General features: G+C 41.7%; 1 protein-coding gene across 6 annotated transcripts in view; it reads right to left on the bottom strand.

Annotated features, from left to right (window-relative positions):
* Positions 1–21748, bottom strand: part of rfx1a (regulatory factor X, 1a (influences HLA class II expression)) — a 239869-nt gene that overhangs the window by 184309 nt on the left and 33812 nt on the right. For 2 of the 6 annotated variants that reach the window (XM_068021072.1, XM_068021076.1), the window contains exon 2: positions 2619–2776. The exons of the other annotated variants lie outside the window; for them this stretch is intronic. The gene's annotated coding sequence lies outside the window, so the exon portion shown is untranslated. The remainder of the gene's footprint in view (positions 1–2618; positions 2777–21748) is intronic. 6 annotated transcript variants of the gene reach the window in all.

Raw genomic sequence — 21748 nt, 5'->3', positions numbered from 1 at the left:
GCGCTTGTTGATTTCTGCATCTAGAGACAGGTTACTGGTGATAGTTGAGCCTAGGTAGGTGAACTCTTGAACCACTTCCAGAGCGTGGTCGCCAATACTGATGGATGGAGCATTTCTGACATCCTGCCCCATGATGTTCGTTTTCTTGAGGCTGATGGTTAGGCCAAATTCATTGCAGGCAGACGCAAACCTGTCGATGAGACTCTGCAGGCATTCTTCAGTGTGAGATGTTAAAGCAGCATCGTCAGCAAAGAGGAGTTCTCTGATGAGGACTTTCCGTACTTTGGACTTCGCTCTTAGACGGGCAAGGTTGAACAACCTGCCCCCTGATCTTGTGTGGAGGAAAATTCCTTCTTCAGAGGATTTGAACGCATGTGAAAGCAGCAGGGAGAAGAAAATCCCAAAAAGTGTGGGTGCGAGAACACAGCCCTGTTTCACACCACTCAGGATACAGTAGAGTTATCAGAAACTAATTCGATATTGGGTACCTCTCATATGCCAACATGTAGGTTGGAACTTCTTTGACAGCTAAAATTCTGGTTTCACAGCTCGTGACTGGTGGAAATCACTAGCTCTGGGATGTGTTGCAGTTTTTCTCCTTATGATTGTAGCAGCCATATTGTACTGGGCTAAATGAAATACATTATCTACTTCTTGTATTAAAAGATATTGCATTTTGTGGGTGAAAAATTCAGGAACAGCATTCAGATCTGAAATGAAACAGGAGTTGGGAGCAAACTGGGTGGGATCTAAAAGTCCAAAGAGTAGAAAAGCAGGGTGTCACCAGAGCGCAGATTCCTCTGGTGAGGAATACAGAAATCAATCCAGCTCATTGTCAATGGATGAAAACTTTAACATTTGCTGCTGTTCTATGGAATTCCAAAATTTCCAACTGTTTCCAAATATACAACATTCCATAAGGCCAATCATTTCTTTCATACGAATTAAAGTGGACTGGATTATATCCTGTTGATTCCAGCTTTACCCACCTCCATGGGACAAAATCTTGTCCCTTTCATGCATTGGTTAGAATTATATCAGATTTGCTTTACTAGGTTTCATCCCTTTACTTTCCTCCTTCTCTGAAGACGCAAGCAGCCCTCCAGTACCTTGCCCAAATGGCTACACTTCATGCATGGGCCTAAACAGTGAATTTTGTCAGGTTATTTGACCGTTTGTGGTATCACAGCTGAGGTCTCTCCTGTTTTGGCTCAACGTTACCAGCTAGGTACTTTCCAGCAGGAATTCGTAGGTGGTGATTGGGAGATCCTAGTTGACCTTTCCCTTCTTAGCCCAACGAAGCTTCCACGAATTATTGCATCCCAATTATCACTGTAGGTGGGATTCACTAACTCTGCACAATCTGGGGGTTGTCACTGTGACTTTTTGGTCAATGTAATTGAGTAATACATCAGTTGGTGCCTTCTCCCACAAAACCACTGGCAAGACTCCTTGAAACACCTATTTCTATTTGCTCTAAATATTTCAAAGCAAAATGCTGATCTGAAGATACGCATGCTTGAATCATTTGCTTTTGATACAATTAATGCAGCAGCCAGTAAAATGTCAGTTTGACTCATAGGTTAGTATATTTTCAGTTTTTAATTCCTATTATTAAAACCCTGAACCAAGCCTAATATTTCTTGGCTAACCTGCTGCAAGTCTTTTACAATTAAATTAAGTGACTGAAATATTCTGCATTCTTCCCCTCCATATGCAGTAGCAGACAAGCAACATCATTATTGAGTATTATCTGTAACCATTTGCACTTAAAGGAATAATTTGCAGGGCTATGAGGAAAAAGAAGGAAAATGGGATGAATTGGATAGTTCCTTCAAAGAACCAGCACAGACATGATAGGCTGAATGACTTCTGTGATGTCAGGATCTATGTTTCTATGTCATAAAAAATAAAAACATTTAAATATATTTTTAAAATCCTCTGATAAATTTGGACTTTAGTTCAAAGTTTAATGACAATATTTGGTATAAATATAGATTAAAAAGAGTGGCATATTCAACAAATGTTCAACAATTATTATTTTAAAAAACAGGTTTGAAGCATCAGAATCTGTTCACAGACACTTGGATTGGAGCTGAAAATCAGCAATGGTACAATACTGCCGTAACCTTGGCAGGAGTATGATGAAACAGCTGCAAATTAGGCCATATCCAGCCCTCAGCCTTGCATGGGTGTTTCCTGATGGTTTAGTAGTATATGCAGCCTCCACTCACTCCAAACAAAGCCATCAGCGTGGGAGGTGGCAGGACCAGGGTCAAGGACTCCCATCGCTTGGGAGTTCCTACATCCCAACCCTCTCATTGGGATATTGGGATGGCAGCAGATCTGTGGCTGGTATATCAGGTAAGACCAGCTGTAGAGGATCACTGAATGGCCAATGTGGGGACCATGTCACATGTGGGCCCAGTCCTGAATTCTGCTTCATGAATGAAACTCATACCAAATGCAGGAAAGTTGGGAGAATGGTTTCACCCATAAGCCATAATTATGCTGCCTCAATACATTTGATTCACTCTTCCTGGTCCAACATCAAACATTTAAAATGAAACACAACTCCACATTTGCACTAGACAACAGACAAAAATGCTTGATCTTACCAAAGGAATGCTATACCAAGCAGAAGCTCCTTGATCTGATCCCTGATCTATGCAGTTAGTCCATCTCAATCATAATAATCCACAGGACCAAACAGCTGGGGCAGAAAAAGGCTCAGTCCATTTCTTGTTTTCTTGTCTTTCTTGTCTTCAGCTGGTATCTTCAGGAGGACAGAAAATTGGGCAGGAAAGAAATTGGGAGGGTGAACCCAAAGGAATTCTTTCTACATAAGTAGCTAAAAAATATATAACTTAGCCACCCTGAAGGAGAGCACAATTTAACCTTGGCCCATTAGGAGGAAATGTACTCATTATTTGTTAATTAAATTTACTTTAGGTCTTGGAAAGTTTGCAATTGATAGAAATAATCTATTTCATGGTATTGGATAAGCTAACTATTTGCTGATCCTCTTGATAAATCAGTGGTTTTGATTTGCTCTGTGAATTTTTGTGATGAATATTACACTTGTGATGCCATAATAAGCAGAAAAGGACATAATTAAAAATAACCAGCGGTCCGTAAAATAATGATAAATATAGAGTCATAGTCATAGAGAGATACAGCACTGAAACAGGCCCTTCGGCCCACCGAGTCTGTGCCGACCATCAGCTACCCATTGATACTAATCCTACATTAATCCCATATTCCATACCACATCCCCACAATTTTCCTACCACCTACCTACACTAGGGGCAATTTACAATGGCCAATTTACCTATCAAGCTGCAAGTCTTTGGCTGTGGGAGGAAACCGGAGCACCCGACGAAAACCCACGCGGTCACAGGGAGAACTTGCAAACTCCGCACAGGCAGTACCCAGAATTGAACCCAGGTCACTGGAGCTGTGAGGCTGCGGTGCTAACCACTGCGCCACTGTGCCGCCCCAAATATATAGATTAATGCAGAAATAATATGTTTATATGTAGGAAGATGTGCCTGAAGTACAAATGACAGATGGACAGGAGATCACCTATGCAACTCTGAATGCTTCAACCCTAATCAGAAAGGCTAAAGGCCCTGCAATGCCTCAGCAATTAAAGTCCAATGACTAGGCAGCTCAATATAATATTGCAGGCCAAACTGAGGCCAACAAGAAATATAAAGAAAGAACCAGATCTTGAGATAATATGTACAGAACTTTGATGCCTACTGGAGCAGCATGTTTGGAAATGCTTTATCCAGTCTAACTGTGATCAGAATACATATATAATTCATTTGCATGGCTTGGGTAGGATGGTATTATTGGGAGTATTGGATATGAGTTGACACTGGCACTGAGATCCTAATCTCAGTTAGACAGTCAGAGGAAGACTGCTGGGTGCAGCGATGCAAATTCCCTCTTCCCCAACCTCATCCAAGATGGAGAAAAAAATTAGAGCCAAGATCAAAAAATGCTAAGAAAATAAGTAAATGTTTCACATGTGGTTCCTTTACACTTGAAATGTTAACTTTATGTTCTCTCTACAGATATTCTCTCACTAACCTGTTGAGTGTTTCCTTAATTTACTGTTTCTGTTTCAGATTTCCAGCATGCACAGTTTTTTTTTGTTGCTCATTTGTTTTATAAGGAAGCTGGGCCACTCCTGGACACCTGGAAGGCCAGTTACAGATTGGGTTGCCAACTCGGCTTGGATGTGTTCCTGGAGGTTTTGTCACATGACCTCACACCTCCTATGGCTGCATTCCTGCTATTGCTTGCTCAAAACGGACATCCTCATGGTACACTTCCTTCACCCACCAATCAGAAAGCAAACAGACTCCTCATTACCCAATTGGATGATTCTTGACTCTCAGTTAAAGTCCCAAGTTGCTTGTTATTTGATGGTGCATGAATAAGTGTTTGCAAACAAATTTGTTAAATATGCATTATGATGATTGGAATTGAATTTGGATGAATAATTCTCGCAATTGTAAATAACTTCATGATTAACAGGCACATGACCCTTTTTGTCTTCCCTCAAAGAATTAAAAAACTTTTGCCAAACAACATACAAAGCCCACTTTAGTGGGATTTAACTAAAGAAAAATGTTTTATACCTGACTCAGGATTGTGTTTGGCAGTATCTCATTTCTGCCACTAGAGGCTCCCAGTCAGCTGTGTGGCATGAGTTACATAAGAACACATTGACAGACTGCATAGCTGCCATGCTTTATATACTCATATATAACCCACCTGAAGCCATGTAACCTCACGGGAGAGGTGAAAACACAGATAAAATCCCAGACCGATTTGGGAAATAAGTACTATAAAATTCTTCTCTCACCCTGTTACATGATGGAAACCAGTCTCGAAGATCACTCTGGCCTTGATTAGTGTTACACAGTATCTACCTTTTATATGAGGTGATCTCCGCCCCAGCCAGAAACAGGTCTAGTTCTCGCTTCGAGGAATCTGGTGAATTAGTGTCCATTGCACCAGCCTAGGTTAGCTGAGGGTGTGATGATGATGCTGGGAGCTATACAGCTGCCTGAGATTAATTAGGCAGCTTTAAATTGATTGTTGCTTTATTGGATTTAGAGGACAGCAGTGTGGCCAAGTTGTAATCATTTAAATAATTTATTTTTGTGAATTTGTTTGATCAGTGAGGAACAGCAGGGATTAGGAATGGAACATAGAATCATAGAATGGTTACAGCACAGAAGGAGGCCATTTGGCCCATCGAGTCAGTGCCAACTCTTTGCAAAAGCAATTTAGCTAGTGCCAATCCCCCGTCCTTTCCCCGAGGCCTGCAAAATATTTTCTCTTCAGATACTTATCCGATTCCCTTTTGAAATCCACGATTATATCTGCCTCCACCACACTCTCAGGCACAGCATTCCAGATCCTAACCACTCACTGTGTAAAAAAGATTTTCCTCATGTCGCTTTTGGTTCTTTTGCCAATCACCTTAAATCTGTGTGCTCTGGTTCTCGACCCTTCCACCAATGGAACAATTCTCTCTATATATTCTGATTTTTTTAACAGCTCCATCAAATCTCCTCTTAACCTTCTCTTCTGTAAGGAGAAGACACATGGGATCAGCAACCACTCCCAGGTCAGGTACAACACAGTTAAATGCAGAGTAAAGATCCCTCCACGCTGCCCCAACAATGTGCTTCTGCCCCAACCTCAGAACAGTAGCCCCACTTACAATGATGTACCATTTTCTAATTCCCCCATCAGCTAATCTGCAGCCTTGGAGGTTGCACTCACACTACAACTGTGACAACGGTGCAAAGCACTTGTAGTGTAAAACACAACTAAATATTGAGATTGCCAGTTAGTGCCAAATCTGAGTTTATTAGTGCTGCTGTCTTACTTCTACTAGTAACTGGGTTGAGACTGGCAAAATTTATTTTACATTACAGCCAGCTGCCAGAGGAGAGTTTCAGTATATTCATCAGGCTTGGCTATGGACCCATGTGCTAACCTATTGCACTATCCAGTTTCCTTGACAATTAGACAACACCGTTGATTGTCCTGTGGCTCCAATTCCTTCATGGCTCTATTTACAAAAGTCTAAACAGTGATGAATCTCCTGCCTCTGATGAAATTTCATTGGCATATCGACCTGGTTTTTTTGTTTCAATACCTGGGTATTTAATGTGATGATAGATGCAGGTTTAACCTCCGTTTAAACATTAACATTGGAAAATTAGTTGCCTGGAGAAGACAAGATAATTAATACAAGATAGCAAATTAAGACAGATGTGCTAAGGTGTTCGATAAATACAAGTCATTCTTTCATTGATCACCAGATTCCACTTCAAGGAGACACTTTACTGTTAACTTCTTGCACCCAGCAGGCATCAGAAAATTTCAGGATTGGGTGCCATTTTGATATTTGTCTACGTCTATCAGTACAACAGTAATCAACAAATCCATTAGCCTCTTCTAAATGTACGAGCAATATTCTCAATAAGATAGTTGATTGTATTAAAAAATTACAGATTGTATAAGACAGTAGTCCCCTCCAGTGGTTTACATGAGATATTGCAAAACAAGACAGCCCTCTTTTCACAGCCTTTAGAGCTGCCAAAGACACACCTGCAGGTGTGTTGACCCAGGATTTTTCTTCCCAGGTAATTGAGGATTTCGTTACAGACTGGGGTTGTTTACTGGGTGAACATGGCTATTTCTGGTGAAGGGTAGCTGCTTAATGTTATAAATGAGCGACGCAATAGCTTAACAGCAGTTTAGCCTCAAGCAACTTGTGTTGTGAATAACAACCCATTGCCCAAAACCCTGTTCTTCTTTGAATAGCCCCATTGGGCCTTTTACATCCACCTCAGAGGGCGACAGCACATTGGGATAATGTCCCATCTAAAAATTGCCACCACCCTCTCAATACTACATTGAAGTGTAGGCCTAGATTATGGGCTCCTCTTTGGCGTGTGACTTGAACGCACAACCTTCTAATTCACAGGCAAGAGTGCTACTACCACTGAGCCAGAGCTGGCACCCGAGTCCTGAAGTAAGCCTATAGAGCAGTGGGAATATGGAGCCAGGAAAACCTAGCCCCACTGGGGCCCAACCAAGTCTCTCCCCCTAAAGGGGTATCGCCACAGAAATTACAAAATAGTCTGGTCCACCCAAAATGGTTTTTGTTTAATATTAAAATGAAATAAATTAAAACAGAGAGACTGGGGAATTTAGCACAAAAGCAGTAGCCATTTCATGACATAGTGGACAGGCAAATGGTTTTTATTTGGGGGATAGGATCTTTAAAACAGAGCTTTGGATAAGTTGGAAGTTATGCAACTCAGAGGACCAGTGAGGACAGTGTTAGAAGACACCTTTAGAGCTGCCAAAGACACAGATGAGGGTTTCTGTGGTGGCGGGAATGAGGTAAGTTTGCTTTCATCTACCGACTGAAAGAGAAAATGTCACCAAGAAATTTTTCAGGACCAAGACTCATAGTTCAGGGCATCCATGGTTATCAAAAGTAGGAGAATATTCTAATTTAGTCTGTGAGAGTTGATAACATAATGTGAGCTACCTTTGAAGGAGTCACACATCCTGAAAGAGTGAGGGGGGATTAATTGAAATCAGCAATGGTCTAAGCTACAGGGTGTCTCTCCATCATAAGCACATTATAACAACAACTTTTATTTATATAGCACCTTTAACATAATAAAAATTCCCAAGGATTCACAGGAGCATTATAAAACAAAATACGACACGGAGCCACATAAGGAGATATTAGGTCAGATGACCAAAAGCTTGGTTAAGGAGGTAGGCTTTAAGGAGGAAAACAAGTTAGATTGGCAGAGAGGTGTAGGGAGGGAATTCCAGAGCTTAGGACCCAGGCAGCTGAAGGTACGACCACCAATAGTGGAGCGATTAAAATCGGGGATGCTCAAGAGGCCAGAATTAGATGAGTATAAATGTCTCAGAGGGTTGTAGGGCTGGGGAGAGATAGGGAGGGGCGAGGCCATGAAGGGTTTTGAAAATAAGGATCTGAATTTTAAAATCAAGTTGCTTGACCAGGAGCCAATATAGGTCTGCAAGCCCAGGGGTGATAGATGAATGGGATTTGGTGTGACTTAGGACATGGGCCGCAGGGTTTTGGATGACCTCAAGTTTATGGAGGCGACCAGCCAGGAGTGTTTTGGAATAGTCAAGTCCAGGGGTAACAAAGGCATGAATTAGTCTACATTACAACAGTGACTACACTTCCAAAAGTACTCCATTGGCTGTAAAGTGCTTTGAGACGTTCTGAGATTGAGCTTGGTTGGCATCCTTCCATCTACGAAAGATGATGGACAGGGAGAAAACAATCCATTTAGGTGGGGTGACTTCTCTTGATGCACCTTTAACGATGGCTGTGAAGGCCAATCCCTGAGAGGCAGGTTCTGCCACAAGTGCCGCACATGAAGCTGCCAAGTGACGCTGTGAGTTGTTGTTTGTGACATTGGCGCCTGTTGCCAAGCTGCTGTAGCAACTGGTCATCATGGTAGTGCACACCAATCCACAGGATGTGTCGCCATTTCCCTCTTTTGCCGGCTAGTGACTTGCAGGTGCGATAGTTGAAATTTAGTGCCTTCATGTCACGTTTGCAAGCATCCTTGAAGTGGAGCTTTGGGCGCTCACTGGCCCCGGCTACCTCACCATACAGAAGGTCCTTGGGTATGCAACTGTCTTCCATCCTGCGGACCCTTCTGAGATTGTGCAAGACCCTATATAAATGCATGTTCTTTCTTCTTTTTTAGTCTTTTCCTCTCATTATTGGAGCTCATTCACGTTACCCAGCAAGTACTCCTGATGATATTAGGCTGCTAGTCATATAGTTAATTGCCAATGTTTACCAATCAGCTGAAGGATACTCCATTGTTTAAAATATAGGGCCAAATTTTGCTGCTAACATAATGATAGACATATTTATTGATGTGCAAATCAGTCAGCAACTTGTAGCGAAGAAGAAGAGATACCCTAAAATAAAAGCAAAATACTGCGGATGCTGGAAATCTGAAATAAAAACAAGAAATGCTGGAATCACTCAGCAGGTCTGGCAGCATCTGTGGAAAGAGAAGCAGAGTTAACGTTTCGGGTCAGTGACCCTTCTTCGGAACTGACAAATATTAGAAAAGTCACAGATTATAAGCAAGTGAGGTGGGGGTGGGGCAAGAGATAACAAAGGAGAAGGTCAGTGGGTACTGGGTGACCGCTTTGCAGAACATCTCCGCTCAGTCCGCAAGCAGGACCCTGAGCTTCCGGTTGCTTGCCATTTCAACACTTCCCCCTGCTCTCATGCTCACATCTCTGTCCTGGGATTGCTGCAGTGTTCCAGTGAACATCAACGCAAGCTCGAGGAACAGCATCTCATCTACCGATTAGGCACACTACAGCCTGCCGGACTGAACATTGAGTTCAATAATTTCAGAACATGACAGCCCCCCATTTTACTTTCATTTTTAGTTATTTTTTCTTCCTTTTTTTACATTCTTTTTTACATTTTTTACCATCTTTTTTTTGCATTTATTTCATTTCATCTTAGTTTGTTCAGTTTGCTTACCCACTGTTTTTCTTCAGGTTTGCACTTGCTGCTGTTCAATATTCAGTGTATTAACACCTAATCTCTACTAATGCTTTGTCTTTCAACACACCATTAACATATTGTTTGCCTTTGCTCTGTGACCTTTTGGTCAGCTATATGGCCTGGTCCAATCTACACCTTCTCCTTTGTTATCTCTTGCCCCACCCCCACCTCACTTGCTTATAATCTGTGACTTTTCTAATATTTGTCAGTTCCGAAGAAGGGTCACTGACCCGAAACGTTAACTCTGCTTCTCTTTCCACAGATGCTGCCAGACCTGCTGAGTGATTCCAGCATTTCTTGTTTTTATATTATATAAGAAGAGATACCCCTTGAATTGCAAACTGCTACAGGTTGCTGGGCAGTACAACATTATTTTGTCATCAAGTTGATCCATATTTGTCCATTAAACTTGCTACAGAAATTAACAGCGTGAGTGTCCTTTTAACAACATGGTAACTATTACTGGCTGCCAATCAATCTCTCCAGCCCAGAAAGTAAACAATTATCAGTGTGGAGTCTCATTCCTTCAGGTTGTGATTCTTCTAGGAGATTTTTAAAATGGCAGATTTTAACATTTTAAATCCTGTCTCTTTGTCTCTTTAAAGCCAATGTTTTTTTCCATCTCTTTCTTTACCTGCTTTGATATTGAATTCACATACTCTAATTCCGTCTCAGTACCTCCTCTTTATTTCTCAATCTTTTAATCTCATTGGTTAAGGAAATACACGGTGGGTTCCATTGTTCACCAAGATCTCAGATGCCCTGTTACCCTTGGTGAGTTGTGAACAGCTCACACTTCCAGCAAAGTTCTGGGCAAAAAATTTTAAAACCTAAACATGCACTAATTTGTCTAACTACCAGGGCATGCAGCAAGATGGCTTGCTCCAGCAAACTCTAGCCCAATATCTCCTTTAGTTGCACTACAATGTTACTCATTCAGGAGGGTGGGCATGAGACCTGCTCATAGTACTCTGCAAAACTGCTCCCGCTGGCTGCCAGAAGAGAATTATTTCCAGGGTTGAATGGCTCTCCCAATTCTCTATGACAGGTGATAAAAGGTTTCAGACAAAAGTACAATCACTGTAAATATGACAAATTATCTGGTTTGCTTCAGAGGTTTTAAAGCAAAGGTCACACAGTTTTCAAAATAGGCTTTAAGAGGGCAACCAGTGTCACCTTGTCTACAGGAACAAGGCTGTTTACTTTTGATCACCTTGTTACGACCAGGTGAGAAAGGGGTCTAGGGGTTCCCTCTCAGCCTTAGCCTGGTTTAACTGTAACAGGGTTTAATTTTAAAAACACGGTGTCTTTCGCTCCCCCACAGGGAATCCTCGTTCACTGCTCTCCAATTGTAAGGCAAAGAAATCAACCAGACAGGTTTTCTTAGATTTAAACAAGAAAGGTGGAAGTTTATTAACCTTAAACTCTAATTCGGTTAAAACAACTACAAATATGCGACGCGACCATGCTAGCATGCATACGCAAGAAACACACACACAGATAGAGACAGAAAAGTAGAAAGAATAAAGGGGAAAAGTTTGAGGCAATGCTGGGATTTATTTACGGTCCTTTGAGTTCGATGTAGAGTCTTTGATTGCCGATAAGTCTTGCCGTTTCGTTGGGGCCCAGTGCACGCTTTAAAACTTGCTACGATGTAGGAGTCATTTCTCTCTTGAGGTTTAAGTGACTTCAGTAGGTCCATAGATTCATGAGAGAGAGAGAGCTAACCAGGAGAGAGGCTCTCTTCTTTCAAGTTCAGTTGTAATCTGACCCAAACTATGCTGCGAGACAACCAAAACTCACCTGAAATCCCGGCTCCCATGTCTTCATCTGCCATCGGCTGGACTGCAGTCCCAGCAGTGGCCACCACTCCCGGTGGTGCTACTGGGACTAAGAGCTGCCAGCCCGCTGATTGGCCAGCAGCTCAGTGAGGCGGGACTTCCTCCCTCAAGCGGGTGGAAGTCCCGCCTCGGAACAATTAAAACCTGGGGACCCGTAAAATGCGAGATGGATCCTCAGGCTATGCGGAAGCGGGTTCGCATCTGACTTTTATGTTGGTGGCCATCTCCCGTCCACCCAACATAACATCCATCCCATTGTCTCTTAGTTTGAAAATGTTTTCCAGCCATTGCTGATCTCTTTAAACAAGTCATCTCTTCCTTCCAGCAACAGTTTAAAATTATTGTTCATAAGATAAAATTAATATGCCTCATTCTTGGCAGGTGGGGTCTTCATGACAACTTGCACTCACTTCTCTTCCCACTCCCATGCTGTTACCTCTTGAGCCAGCCTAGGGTGTATCCCAAAACAGGTTCCACATGTCCGCTGACAACACCAAGCTCTACCTCTTCACCACCTCTCTCGACCCCTCCACTGCCTCTAATTAGGCTCACTACCTGTCCTGACATCCAGTATTGGATGAGCCAAAATTTCCTCAAATTTGATTGAATTTTTCGAGGAAGTGACTAGGTGTGTAGATGAGGGTAAAGCAGTTGATGTAGTCTACATGGACTTCAGTAAGGCTTTTGATAAGGTTCCGCATGGGAGATTGGTCACAAAGGTAAGAGCCATGGGATCCAGGGCAACTTGGCAAATGGGATCCAAAATTGGCTTAGTGGCAGGCGGCAGAGGGTTGTTTTTGCAATTGGAAGCCTCTGACCAGTGGTGTACCACACTTGAAATGCTATAACATACAAGGCTACGGGTCAAGTGCTGGGATTAGAATAGATAGGTGCTTGATGGCTGGCACAGACTCGATGGGCCAAAGGGCATGTTTCTGTGCTGTATAACTCTATGACTCTATGACTCATTGTCTTCAGTCTCTATTGCAAACTCCAATCCCTAGCGAGTGACTCCATTGCTCTCCCTGGCCACTATCTGGGGCTGAATCAGACTGTTTGCAGCTTGGAGTCAGCTGAGCTGAACTTCTGCAATCCTCTCCATCACGAAGTCTGCATGCTTTCACTTCCATAACGTTGCCCGATTATGCCCCAAGCAAATTTCATATGAATACTAAATGGATGTTTATATTGATAAAGTGTAATTTCTAGCCCGACGTTTCCTTTTCAACTTGTACTGGAAGTTGGTTCTATACACTTGTTAACCTTAGGCTAAAAGAAATTCTTAATTACATAATTACTTTAGATTTCCTATAAACAAGTGTGCTACACATTAAAAACATTCGATTCTAGATAATGAGGCATAGCTTGACTAAACTATTAATAAAGATCTGTTGTGAATTTGGTTCCTGATAATACAGGTGGAGTTGAATAAACTGCACTGGTTAGCGATGTGAAAATCATAGGTTTCCCACATCTTGCTGTCGCCTCCAGAAACCCTGGGTGAACAAATAAAGGTTAAACTCTTTTTAAACTTTTGTGTACAATAGAGTTTTACAAGGCAGCATTTTCGAGACTTTCGCAGGCAGGAAAAGGGAGTGCCTTCTTTTCTACTAGCATTCTGCAGGGATTGATGGAAAATGGTAAGGAGAGAAAAAAGGAAGCAAGTAAGAATGTGTTGAATGACTACAAAAGCCTGCAAGCTTGGGCAGGACAAGATAGATGGATAAACAAACCTGGAAACAGAAGCATGCAAGTAGGGACCTGACCTGAATATCTACTAACATGGCACCTGCCTCCTTCACTCAAGTTCTGGCACAACTTTGCTTTTTGGTTTGAATTTCGTCTATCCTTAAGAGAGAGTTCAAGTGTATTTGCCAATGGTGTTTAATCTGTCCTTTAAGTTCTGGGCAGACCCACGAGTAATATTACAGTCTTCGAGTTAAATCTGAAACAGTAAGGCCAGTAAGGGATTTGAACCACTCAGACTGTTTTGCTGAAGCATAAGAGTTTATATTCACAATATAGAAATCATAATGCAGGAAAAATGAAAATATATCTAATGAGATTATTGTGGATTCAGTGCATTTTTCAGAGGCCTCTGAATTCAATAGTGCTGAGGGGAATTTAAAATGTGGCTTGTGGAAGCCCCAGATTTCTGAGATAGGCTCCTTTGTCGAAAGAACATTTGCAATTTGGAATGAGAGAGAAGTGAGATTATGGTCTTTCAGCAAGACATTTCTCTCTTAACTTGGCTCAATTGTCAGTCAGAAGTGATGGATTCAAGTCCCAATTTGGAGTTTGAGCACACAGTCTAGTTTGACACTGAGTGCTGCATTGTGAGAGGTGCTGTCTTTCAGATGAGATGTTAAATTGAAGCCTTGGCTATCTGTCTAGTTGTGTGTAAAAGATCTCATAGTATTACTTAAAGATGATCAAGGAGGTCTTCCGGATCCTAGTTAATAATCTTCCCTCAACCGCCAATGTCAAGAACAGATTACCCGGCCATTCATTTTACTTGGTATTGTGGGACTTGCTGTCTGCAAATAGCAGAGTTCTCAGTGGGTCGAAGGCCTAGAGGAAGTTACAGAGAAAGGGAGGGGGTGAGACCACGAAGGGACTTCAACACAAGGATGAAAATTTTAAATTCAAGGCATTGCCATACCTGGAGCCAATGTAAGTCAGTGAGCACTAGACGAGGGGTGAATGGGACTTGGTGTGAGTTACAATACGGGCAGTAGAAATTTGGGTGAGCTCAAGTTTACGGAAAGGTGGAAGATGGGAGAGCAGCCAGAAAAGCGTTGGAATAGTCAGCTCTAGAGGAAACAAAAGCACAATTGAGGGTTTCAGCAGCAGGTCGGCTGAGGAGACATGTGATAGAACCTGTTCATTGCAACATCCTGGGAATGTATGTCAGTGGAAGTTTTCTTTTCTTCTGAGTGGGGAGCTTGTTCAAGTATATTTTGTGAGGGAGGGGGGGAGTTGGAGGGATTTGGAAAGCTAGGATTGTTCTGATGCAGATAAAAGATAGTATAAAGCCTATTTATCTGGGCCATTGGCTAAAGGTGTAGGTAGTATTCCCAGGAATTGTTAATATTATCAGTAACTGAATGAGTCAGGCAAGCACTTTCCCCTTTCAGTTCTCTTGCAGACTTGTTAACCTGTGCATAAGATTAAGATGACAACAGAATTAATTAATAAATTTCATTATGATGTATAGGTTAGTTCAGTGCATTTTTTTGTTTTAAATGCAACTATATTAATGATTTAGACGTGAATACAGGAGGTATGATCAGTAAGTTTGCAGATGACACAAAAATTGGTGGTTCTGTAAATAGTGAGGAGGAAAGCCTTAGATTACAGGACGATATAGATGGGCTGGTAAGATGGGCGGAGCTGTGGCAAATGGAATTTAATCCTGAAAGGTGTGAGGTAATGCATTTTGGGAGGACTAACAAGGCAAGGGAATATACAATAGATGGTAGGACCCTAGGAAGTACAGAGGGCCAGAAGGACCTTGGTGTACTTTGCCATAGATCACTGAAGGCAGCAGCACAGGTAGATAAGGTAGTTAGGAAGGTATATGGGATACTTGCCTTTATTAGCCGAGGCATAGAATATAAGAACAGGGAGATTATGATGGAGCTGTATAAAATGCTAGTTAAGCCACAGCTGGAGTACTGCGTACAGTTCTGGGCACCACACTATAGGAAGGATGTGATTGGACTGGAGAGGGTGCAGAGAAGATTCACCAGGATGTTGCCTGGGCTGAAGCATTTCAGCTATGAAGAGAGACTGAAAAGGCTAGGGCTGTTTTCCTTGGAGCAGAGAAGGCTGAGGGGGGACATGATTGAGGTGTACAAGATTATGAGGGGCATTGATAGGTTAGATAGGAAGAAACTTTTTCCCTTAGCTTGGGTGTAAAGAACCAGGGGGCATAGATTTAGGGTAAGGGGCAGGAGATTTAGGGGGGACTTGAGGAAAAACCTTTTCACCCAGTGAGTGGTTGGAATCTGGAACGCACTGCCTGAAGAGGTGGTAGAGGCAGGAACCCTCACAACATTTAAGAAATATTTAGATGAGCACTTGAAATGTCATAGCATACAAGGCTATGGGCCAAGTGCAGGAATATGGGATTAGAATAGTTGGGTGCTGGATGGCCAGCACAGACACGATGGGCTGAAGGGCCTGTTTCTGTGCTGTATAACTCTATGACTCTATACTCCACCCCATCAGAATGAAATCTGAAGTGTAACTTAATACGTTAATTGCACAGCACCTTGCTCCAATGCAGCTTCTACCACTGAGAAGGACAAGAAAACAATATTGAAGGAACACTATTACCTTCCTGTCCAAGTCTCATACCGCCCTGAATTGGACAGAAAATGTTGCTCTTTCATCATTGCAGCAGTTACAGGAGGTTGTCCAATGTCACTTTCTCTATACTACTAAGGATGGGCAATAAGTGTGACCTTAGTTCTGTCACCCACATTCCAAGAACAAAAGAAAATGCTTAGCTCTTATTTTAATGTTCTGTTAAATCCCTTGTGTGTCAGTGTATCGGGCAGAAAGAAAAACAGCTTCCTTCCTCGTGCCAGGAATTATGGTCAACAATTTTAATAGTGACTCTCATTATGCATGGGCATAATTATTTCAGAAACCTTTCCTCCCACCTGAAACTCCATCACAGCTGAGGTCTCGTGTAGTGACTTAGCCTAATAGAGAGGCTGCAAAATTGCAATGTTTGTGCATTTCGCAGGTTTGGAAGGTTCTGTTGAAGGAGCCTGAATGAGTTGCTGAGGTGCATCTATGCGCTGGTGGTGGAGTGAGTGAATGTTTAAGGTCGTGAATGGGGTGCCAATCAAGTGGGCTACTTTGTCTTGGATGGTGTTGAGCCTCTTGAGTATTATTGGAGTGGCAATCATCCAGGCAAGTGGAGAGTATTCCATTACACTCCTGACTTGTGCCTTGTGGATGGTGGACAGGCTTTGGGAAGTCAGGAAGTGAGTTACTTGCTGCAGAATTCCCAGCCTCTGAGCTGCTCTTGTAGCCACGGTATGGCTGGTCCAGTTAAGTTTCTAGTCAATGGTAACCCCCAGAATGTTGATAGTGGGGGATTCAGCAATCGTAAGGCCATTGAATGTCAAGGGGAGATGGTTAGATTATCTCTTGTTGGAGATGGTCATTGCCTGACACTTGTGCAGTTGCCACTTATCAGCCCAAGCCTGGATGGTGTCCAGGTCTTGCTGCATCTGGACACAGGCTGCTTCAGTGTCTACGGGTTGCATTTTGAAGGGATGCAGCCACGCAGAGGGATAAAAATCCTTGTGGCCTATAGGAAGCTCTAAAGACATTCCAGCCTTTGGTAAAGACGTATAGAGAGAGAAGGAAAGAAGTGAAATCCATTATGGCGCACCAAACACAAGTGATGGCAAGACTTAGCACCCAACCTTTCATAAGCAAAAAGCAAAAAAAACACAGATACTGAAAATCTGAAACAGAAGACTGGAACCACTCAGCAGGTCAGTTTGCATCAGTGGTAGAACAGATAAGTATTATTTCATGTGTAGACCTTTCACCCATTGTCTCCTTTGATGTTGACTGGTCTGCTGAGCATTTCCACCCAACCTTTCATGAATGGGGAAGAGGATGCTATGCTACCCGATGTGAATGCAAAAAGGGACAAACTGCAGCAGGCAACACAACTCTGCCACTGGCTCTCAGGTGAACCAGAGCACACACAAAAAGGGGCCCTCAGAAAAATCCAGGTAAGGGTACTTCTGCTGGTGTTAATGGGTAATGACAGGTTGGCATGATCCGTGTGTTGAAACTTCAGCTGCCTGCATCGCCCCACTGTTCCTCTTCTTCTTCCCAAAAACATCCCAATTGCAGGATTTTGATAGGAGGGCCAATTCTGACCATATTTCCAGAACTAATGCAAAATATGGCAATGGCATAAGCCACCACACAAAGCCTTACTGCGACTATATGATTTCAAAAACACAGAAACACATGATTATTTCCAGAGTGAAAATAAAGAAAGAAGGTAACTGGGCCTCTTCCCCCAGGGTGATAGAGATTGAGACTTGGAGTATCACAAGGGCTGAAGTCTCATCATGACACTTTGTGATAGTGCTTCTACAATATTGATGCGCTGAATTCCAGAATTGTTGATCTGGTGTGGATCTTTAATAAATATAGTTAAACATCTTTACAGACTATTTCACAGACCTTTCCCCCCAGCACCTGACCTGCAATTCCATCAATATAATTAGCGGAGCTTAAATTTGCTTCCCTATGTCCCCAAAGATTAAAAGTTAATCAAAAAAAATCAAGTGAAATATTTAACTACAAAATCATATCTTGGCACATTTCCAATGGAATAAAACCACTAGGTTTGCAATACAGAAAGTAGTTCAAACCAAGCATTCTTCGTTCTAAAGAAATTCCTTGTGGTATTAGCGAAGCATGACCCACATGGGATCTGACTTTAGTTTAAACACAAACAGTTTAAATATTTCTCGCTCCAAAGCAATTTCCCCCTTTTTCCCTTCTCTCTTTCTGAGAAATCCTCTTTCCTGGGAATTCTCTAGCAGTGTAATTGTATCTGATTCCCTCTCAAAGGAAAACAGAGAAAGTCTCCAAAAGCCAAATGCAATTTCCTTTTCAGTGCCCATAATTCACAGTTTTTTGTCAGGCAATAATCGCTATTCATAGGAAACGGTGCATTTAAAACCCAAATATTTTCAGTTCAAGCACGCGTGTCCCAGCTGGTGAGATTAAATGACACCACACCATGCAGAGTTGCTGCCATAGGCCACGCATTAGTCAGGCCCACCACACAGTTGCCAAGTTCCAGAAATTAATTCCAGTCAGCTTATTGGTCAAAAGGGACCAGCCCACAACCCCAACCTTATTTTCACCCCATTAAAATAAACATGTTTGAGAGGTCGATTTTTAAAACTTGGATTTAAAATCTTCTGTCAGGGTAATATTTCCCTGAAAAATCGCATAATTTTTGCATTAGTGTAGAAATGCAAAACTTTGACTTGTGGGATGTCAACTAGAATAATGAATCGACATGAAAAAATTGATCACATTTTGAATACATTCAACGCGATTCCTCAGAAGATCTTAGAATCTCTATTTTGAGAATTCTGCAGTAACTCACCTCCTGACTCCCCAGTGCCTGTCCACCATCTATACGGTACAAGTCAAGAGTGTGATGGAATACGCTCCACTTGCCTGGATGGGTGCAGCTCCAACAACACTCAAGAAGCTCGACATCATCCAGGACAAAGCAGTCCACTTGATTGGCACCCCATCCACCACCTTCAACATTCACTCCTTCCACCACCAGTGCACAACGGCAGCAGTGTGTACCATATACAAGATGCACTGCAGCAACTCACCATAACTCCTTCAACGGTACCTTCCAAACCTGCAACCTCTATCACCTAGAAGAACAAGGGCAGCAGATGCATGGGAGCACCACCACCTGTAAGTTCCCCTCCAAGTCACACACCATCCTGACTTGGAACTATATCGCCGTTCCTTCACTGTCACTGGGTCAAAATCCTGGACCTCCCTTCCTAACATCACTGTTGGTGTACCTACACCACATGGACTGCAGTGGTTCAAGACGGTGGCTCACCACCACCTTCTCAAGGGCAATTAGAGATGGACAATAAATGCTAGCCTAGCCAGCGATGTTCACATCCTATGAACAAATAAAAAAAACCTTTTTCACTCAGACGCAGTACAAGAGGATTGAGAAATTACAGCAATATCTCACTAATATCCATCAGTGTTAGATCAGTCAACCTGCATAATAAAAACAGCACAAAGCCTTCCACATCATCAGTGAAAATGGGTGCAAAGAGTCCACAGATACTGCTGCAAAAAAATTGCATCTAATCAGTGTTTGAATGCTAAACCTGCAGGTGTCTGTTTAGCAGCTCCTTCAAATTAAGGTAATCAGCAATTAGAACTAAAATTGTGTGCTAAATCCAGACTTTCAAACAGACGAGTCTTAATAGCACTGCATGCAGTTAGCGCCTGTTTTCATCCTTTGGCCAAAATAATCCCCCAGATCTTTTACTTCCTCTTATACTTCTTTCACTTTAAGAGGGCAGACAGGGCCTCCATTTAATGTCTCATCTGAAAGACAGCAGAGAATTCCCTCTGGAATGTCAGCCAAGATTATGTGCTCAAGTCTCTGGAGTGAGGCTTTGTAATTAACAGGCAAGAATGCTACTGCTGAGTTGTGGCTGACACCTAAGAAAATGGAGAACTATATAAACTTGGAAATAAACTGAAAGATTTTAACCCTTGCAACAGACAATTCCAAATATAAAGTTATCATATGTTTATCACTTATATTAGGCTAAATGGCATACATATGAACTTTTTGTCCTATAAGTAACAATTAACGATTATCAAAAACAGAAAGCAAAATGGATTGCTTTTCGTTCAGAAGTTGATAAGACATTGTTCATTTTCTTGGAATAAACCAATTTTTTTTTAATGTCTTATTCCACTCTTTTCAATTCTTTGCCCACCATAGCTATGTAACCTTCTTGAATTCCTATTGATTTTGAAACTTCAACCCACACAGCAATAACTCCAAGGTAAATAACATTAGAGAATCTAGCTTTTCTGGTCTCCCTTTTCACTACAGTTTCAAAAAACTTTGTTTTTCATATTAACACGATGACTAAAACAGAAAATCCATCATTAACCAAGGGACAGATCAAAGTAAAACAGACTGCTGTTTTCTTCATTTTTGATAATGTTAAACACATGCTACAAAGAACATCTAAGGTAGTAGAGAAAAGACATTGGAGAAGTTCAAAATGCCAGAATGGGGAACTTTGAGTAATAAAGGGATGCTGCCAGACCTGCTGAGTGGTTCCAGCATTTCTTGTTTTTATTTCAGATTTCCAGCATCTGCAGTATTTTGCTTTTATTATATAAAGGGATGAAGTTCATGGGCCAGATTACTTGTTCTGTTCTAGATTTTTTGAAGTTCTGCTATTCAAGAGTCAGATTTTAAAGTTTCTTAATAATAAATAAGTGTTTAGTTGCAAATCTTTTATATTCTTCTGCTATAAAGTGGCTACAATCTATGGAATAATGGGAATTCATTACAATGTCATCGTAGGGTGCAGCTTTGCTTTGCAGCAACACCAACATAACAGTATAATTTGGAAGTGAGGTCCCCATCTCACTTTAAATCCCATACTGTAAGACGCCTTTGAGGATGTTGTCTCACACTGTTTAGGCCCAGCACAAAAGGTGGAATACATCGCAGTGCATCAACTGGGTTCAAAAAGTGCTCATGTGGTCTGTTGGATCTCCTCTGTAAAGTTAGGCAGAGACTTTAGTGTTTTGACATACTCCCACCCGTACAACCAAAATGTTAAAAATGCACTGGCCCAGGATTGGAATGATGCAAACTTCTGTTGTGCCTGTTGGCGTGTGATTCACAGTCCCTTAACTAATGCATCTTAGTCATCTTTATCTTTAAATCCTTAAATGCTGGTGCCTATCTTCCTATCCTTTAATGGTGGTGATGATTGTGGATATATCAACACAGATGATACAAATGTATGAATTAGGGACATCTCTCAACTGTGTGAATAAGACAGTAGATGAATTTTTGGTAAGTAAAAATCGGAATGGAGATGTAAGTTAGCAGTGACGTTTTTTTATTTTCATGCTATATGTTATTGATATTTAATTTATATTAGGCTAAATGGCATACAACTGAACTTTTTGTCCTATAAGTAACAATTAACGATTATCAGAAACAGAAAGCAAAATGGATTGCTTTTCGTTCAGAAGTTGATAAGACATTGTTCATTTTCTTGGAATAAACCAATTTTTTTTAAATGTCTTATTCCACTCTTTTCAATTCTTTGCCCACCATAGCTATGTAACCTTCTTGAATTCCTATTGATTTTGAAACTTCAACCCACACAGCAATGACTCCAAGGTAAATAACATTAGAGAATCTAGATTATATCATGGTAATGATCACTGAGGAACTGCTTTGTTACTGCATTTATCACCAAATTAGCCTCCACGCCCACAGACGAGACGATTCCAGCCTATGGTTTTGGGAAGTAGTCAGAATTTTTTAACGCGTCTTAGCAATTTTATCTTCAAGTAGTTGATTGTATGTGTGGCTAGGATCACAGCACTGGTCAAATATCTTTAAATCTACACTTATTGAAAAAACCTTCGGGAATCTGCTGTTCACCTCCTTAATGGT

The sequence above is a fragment of the Heterodontus francisci genome, chromosome 43 (genome assembly GCF_036365525.1).
Source record: "Heterodontus francisci isolate sHetFra1 chromosome 43, sHetFra1.hap1, whole genome shotgun sequence".
NCBI lineage: Eukaryota > Metazoa > Chordata > Chondrichthyes > Heterodontiformes > Heterodontidae > Heterodontus > Heterodontus francisci.
This window is presented reverse-complemented; position numbering and strand designations above follow the sequence as displayed.